This window comes from Rhinolophus ferrumequinum, chromosome 26, assembly GCF_004115265.2.
Source record: "Rhinolophus ferrumequinum isolate MPI-CBG mRhiFer1 chromosome 26, mRhiFer1_v1.p, whole genome shotgun sequence".
NCBI lineage: Eukaryota > Metazoa > Chordata > Mammalia > Chiroptera > Rhinolophidae > Rhinolophus > Rhinolophus ferrumequinum.
In genome coordinates, this window is record NC_046309.1 from 27,687,763 (window position 1) to 27,693,588 (window position 5,826).

A 5,826-nucleotide genomic window follows, 5' to 3' on the forward strand; every position below is an offset into this window, starting at 1 on the left:
ATTATGTTGCATGAGTGGAGTATAGGACTGAACTATGTCTGTTATTTTCAAAAACGCAGAATATAACTTCTTTGGTGGAGATAAAGTTGAAAAAAATATATATCCAATTTTATATTTTAAAAAAATCAATGATTTTTGCTTTCATGATACAAATCAAGAAAACTATAGTTTTACAAATTCCTGATTAGTAGAATAAACAACAACTATGATTCTTAATGGGGTGAGGGAATGAGGGGCATATCAGAACCTTTGGGGGCAGCAGAATTTTTGGTTTCCAATGGTTAAGAAACACTATGGCCATTGGAAGATAAAATGCCAAGCTTAAAGTGACTGGACATGATTTGATGGACAACCAAGAGCCGTCTTTGATTTTTAAGCATGGTAATGTTAAGATGAATGAAGTTTGGGGAAGCTAGTCATCTGATGTTGATATATAGAGTGGAAAAGGAAGATTGAAAGAGAAGAAAGTGGAAAAAGATAGATCGTTTAGAAAGATATTGGAAAATTAAACACGATGAACCAGTGTTGGGGATAAAGTGAGGTTAGTAGACTTTTGTCCCAAAGAAGAGGAAAAGGTATAACTTCAAGTCTTGAAAATGAAAAAGGTTTATTGATACTTACCTGGCTGGGGAGCTACCATGGTCATGCAGGTAGTTTTCCTAGGGTGAGGCTTATCTGTTGCACTTAGGATGTACTGACTCCTGCAATTTCCCCAAATATAAGCTACTCAACTGCACAATTTGTGGTAGAGGTAGGCTGTGTTTGTGCTTTCCACTAAGGGGAAAAAAAGGTTTATTGTAACCACGCCCACACGCTCATCTTTCCTTCCCAAGCGTGTATACAGGCACCATGCAACTAGAAGGGCAGTTAGTGGGAAAACATGGCAACAGTTTGGGGTAGGACCCAGTTTCAAGGGCTCAGTATATTTCATACCGTGGTGTAATTTCTCCCTCTGTGTTGGCAATCTTATGTTGCTTTTGTAAAAATAGTACTGAATTACAGAAACAGGGTTCAGTTTCTCCTTCCAGTTATGTATATGATGGTCAGGTAAATTCAATAATGGTTAAATAAAGTGTTTTTGCCCACAGGTATATGGAATGCAAATGTATTTTCATTTCTCATATGTGCCTCTTTCAGCATATGGCCTTCCTTGGCTTGTAGTTAAGTGAGAGTCATACTCCAAAATCTCAAGTCAAATAGCATTGAATTATCCCTTCCTACTTGTGGGTTCCCACTTTTCCTCTAACTGAAAGTTGTCCAAAAATCTGTGTTGCCTGACATCTGGAAAAGTTACCAATTGTGGATCCAAAATTATCTGCTTGAAAAGGAGTGAGAGTTTTTCATGCCTGACCAGCTCATGGATTGGGTAGGTATACCCTATGGGGTTAGCATGAGAGAACTAGGTAGAAGAACTTTAAAAATGTATGATTTCAACTTCACTATGTTTCTCACAATATTCTCAATCAATCTGAGATATGTTGTTCCAAGTTATTTTTACCTTGGCAGGGTGAGGTATGTTTCTAAGTGCCAGAAAATATGATTGTTTCCACAGTACTGTGACATTTATTTTCTCAAAAAAATCACATGGGGACCACCCCAAGGACTCTGTATGTCAGTGTCACTTTTAGTGGTATCAAAAAAGCCACTGCCAGTTTTGACAAAGAAGACAAGTCTACAAACATAATCACCACAGCTGCCCAAGTCACCAGAGAATATGGTAGTGTTTAGAAGAGCTAGAAGTAAATTATTTAGTATTTAGTGCGCCTCTGTGTTCAACACGCACCGTCCGTATAGAGGGACTTAATCCTATAGAACGAAAGAATGAATGAGAATACACATAAACATATGCATACGCACATGCACACAGTTCCCAGCTGCCAGTGATTTCATTGGGTTTGCATAGGGTATCGGCTGGAACCTGATGTTTTGAAGAATAAGAGAAAATAGCAGATTATAAAGAACAAAAGCAAAGAAGAGCATGGGAAGTGGGGTGACAGTATCTGCAGATATCCTTGACAGTGTAGTTTCCACACCCCTCAGATTAAGACAACCCCCAAAAGGAAAAGTCAACCCTGCAGGTACAGTACTTTGTGTGTAACAACCCCTACAATAAATTTCTAGAGTTAACAACCTGTAACAACTAACAAACAGCCCGTATGTACTTCATAGGATTGGGAGTAAAGTGGAGATTGTTTAATTAAACATTTTTTCCCCACAGATTTGAGTAAAATAACATAAGGAACAATGGTCAAAGTTCAACAACAGCAAGAGAGGGGGGATGGTGATGCTTCCGGCAAAGAAGCCGATACCAGTATTCGGAAAGCCAGCAGAGAAGGGTAAATAAAAGCTAGGGGATGGCAGCCTCTGTGCGTTGGGTGCTCAGCAGACTGGTAAGAGCAAGCGGATGCGGCTGTGTGTGCCTAGGAACCCGCTAGGCGACGTGGCCAACTTGTCCCTTTTTCATTTCCTTCATCACCACCCCACAGCCAGCTACCACTAAGGTAGGACAGGAGCGGAAAGGGGTGGAGAAAAGGCCATGGGGCGGGGCAGACGGTGCCGGAGAGCCCGACGTTGGCTCCCTGCTGCACAGCTCCAGCCTGCTCTGCAGGGAGAAAGGAGAATGGTTTGGTCCTGAGTGTGAGGTTTAGGTTTTCAAAGTAAACGGCTAATTCTTGAACATCAAAATTAGACTGTTCCAATAGCCAAAAAAAAAAATACAGGAAAGCTATGGAATGTGGCTAAGATGCTATTAAAAGAAAGAAAAGAAAGAGAAGACTCAATATAGGACAGCTGACATTTATTTTAAAAGATAAACTCTTTTTACGTTTATTGAGACTCCTCACTGAAGAAGTGCTATGGATTGAATGTTTGTGTGCCCCTAACATTCATATGCTGAAATCCTACCCCCACCCCCAAGGTGATGGTGTTAGAACCTGGGGCCTTGGGGAAGTAATTAGGTACTGAGGCTGGAGCCCTCATGAACGAGATTAGTGCCCTTAGATAATAAAAGGGACCCCAAGAGAGCTCCCTTCACCCTTCTGTCATGTGAAAACACAGGGAAAAGACAGTTGTCTATGAACCAGGAAGTGGACCCTCATCGGACCTCAAATGAACTCAAGACTTCATCTTTGACTTTCCAGCCTTAAAACTGTCAAAAATAAATTTCTGTTGTTTGTTAGCCATCCAGTCTAAGGTTTTTTTGTTGTTATAGCAGCCTGAGCAGACTAAGACAAGCAGTATATCTTTCCTTGTCTTCACAAGGAAGGTTTTTTGTTTGTTTGTTTGTTTGTTTTATGTCTTCCTTCAATAAGCAATATGACACTCTGCGTTTGTTGTCTATTTGATCCTGTTACAATCAGATAAAACTGGATCCCATTCCTGAAACGTGATTTCTATGTCATCATTTACCACAACTCTATCCTTATGTAGAATTTTTTTAACAGCTTTATGGAGATATAATTCACATATCAGACAATTCACGCAAAGTGTATTATACCATACTGTGTTTCTTAGTATAAGAGTTGTGCAACCATCGGCACAATCAGTTTTATAACATTTTCATCACCCCAAAAAGAAATTCTATACTCCTTAGTCGTAATTTTCATCCCCATTACCCTCCATCCCCAGCCCTAACCAACCACTAATCTACTTTCTATCCTCATAGATTTCTCTATTCAGGACAAATTATATGAATGGAATCATAGAATATGTGGTGCTTCCTGAATAACTTTTTCATTTAGTGTAATGTTTAAAGGTCCATTCAGGTTATAGCAAGAATCAATATTTCATTCCTTTTTATTGCCAAGTGACATTGCATTGTAAGAAAAGACCACATTTTGTTTATCCATTTATCAATTGATGGACATTCAGGTTGCTGTCACTTTGGGCGATTATGAGTAATGCTGCTATGAACATTTGCGTACAAGTTTTTGCTTTGGACATATGTCTTTATTTTTCTCGGGTATATACATAAGAGTAGAATTGCTGGGTCATGTGGTAAATCTATGCTTAACCTTTTCAGAAAATGCCAGACGTTTTCCCAAAGTGACTGCACCATTTTATTTTTCCTCTACCAGTATATGAGTTTCAACTTCTCCACATCCTTACTAACATTTATTATTTAACACATTTTTTAAATTTTTTTTTCATTTTCTGGTGTACAGAACAACATAGTGATTAGACATTTATACCCCTCTGTGGGGACAGAGCCCCAGAAAGCAGTTTCCAGGCTCTCGGCCTCATGTGGAAAGGTGCTGGCTCAGGTAGTAAATGGCCATCAGCTGTGGCTGGTTGGCCGTCAGCTGTAGCCATTGAGCCATTGGCCACTAATATAACTGCTGCGGCAACGGAGGGAAGTCGAGGAGAGAGGAGGAGAGAGGAGGAGACTGAAGGAGAGTGGAGGAGAGTGGAGGAGAGTCGGTCGGCTGGCAGCAAAGCGGACAGCAGGTCGCACGTTGTGTAAACCCAGCGAGACCATAGTGGTATGACTTCCCTACCTATGGCTCCGTGGGTGTTCCTTTTTGGCCTAGCCATGTCCTGCGTTCTTGTGTGGGGAGCGGGACCAGAGACCCCGCCGGACGCCCCGCACGACACTTGGAGTAGTCGGCAGGATACCCCGCCTGACACTCCGCAGGCCGCCCCACACGACACCCCGCATGACACCCTCAGAAAGTGATAACCCCACCAAGTCTACTACCCATCTGACATTGTACATAGCTGTTATAATTGATTATATTCCCTATGCTGTACTTTACATCCCATGAGAAAAAAATAAAACACACACACACACACACACACACACACACACATCTTTTTGTTTTGTTGATGGTTTCCTTTGCTGCACAAAAACTTTTTAGTTTGATGTAGTCCCATTTCCTTTTGTTTCCATTGCCTGAGGAGACAAATCAGTAAAAATATTACTAAGGGTAATGTATGAGAGTTTACTTCATGATGTTGAATGTCAAGTATAATATATATATACGTATATATATATATATATATATATATATATATACGTATATATATATTATACTTCACATTCAACATTATTTTATATGAGTTTCAGGTGTACAGATCAGTGGTTAGGAATTTATATAATTTATGAAGTGATTTTCTTGATAAGTCTTATACCCATCTGACACCATACATAGTCTTTACAACATTATTGACAATATTTGTATTCCCTAAGCTTTACTTAACATTTTTGTGACTATTTTGTAACTCCCAATTTGTATTTTCTAATCCCTTCACTATTCTCACCCATCTCCCCAATACTCCTCCCATCCAACAACCATCACTTTGTTCTCTGTATCTCTGAGTCTATTTCTGTCTTCTTTGTTAGTTTATTCTGTTCTTTAGATTCTACATATAAGTGAAATCATATGGTATTTCTCTTTCTCTGTCTGACTTATTTCACTTAGCATAATAACTTCTAGGTCCACCTATATTGTTACAAACGGTAAGATTTCATTCTTTTTTATAGCTGAGTAATACTCCATTGTAAAAGTGTACCACGGTTTCTTTATCCAGTCATCTATTGATGGGCATTTTGGTTGTTTCCATATCTTGGCTATTGTGAATAGCGCTGCAATAAACATAGGGGTGCGTATATTGTTTTGAATTAGTGTTTTGAATTTCTTTGGATAAATACCCAGGAGTGGAATTGCTGGGTCACAAGGTAGTTCTATTTTTAATGTTTTGAGGAACCCCCATAATATTTTCCATAGTGGCTGCACCAATTGCAATCACACCAGCAGTGCACAAGTGTTCCCTTTTCTCCACATCCTCACCAACACTTGTTGTCTGTTGATTTATTGATGATAGCCA

General features: G+C 39.6%; 1 non-coding gene across 1 annotated transcript; it reads left to right on the top strand.

Moving 5' to 3' along the window:
- The first annotated feature begins 613 nt into the window (after nt 1-613).
- LOC117018366 (U1 spliceosomal RNA) lies at nt 614-777 on the top strand. The gene has a single exon (XR_004422226.1). It is a non-coding gene; the product is annotated as a U1 spliceosomal RNA (small nuclear RNA).
- The last annotated feature ends 5,049 nt before the right edge of the window (nt 778-5,826 follow it).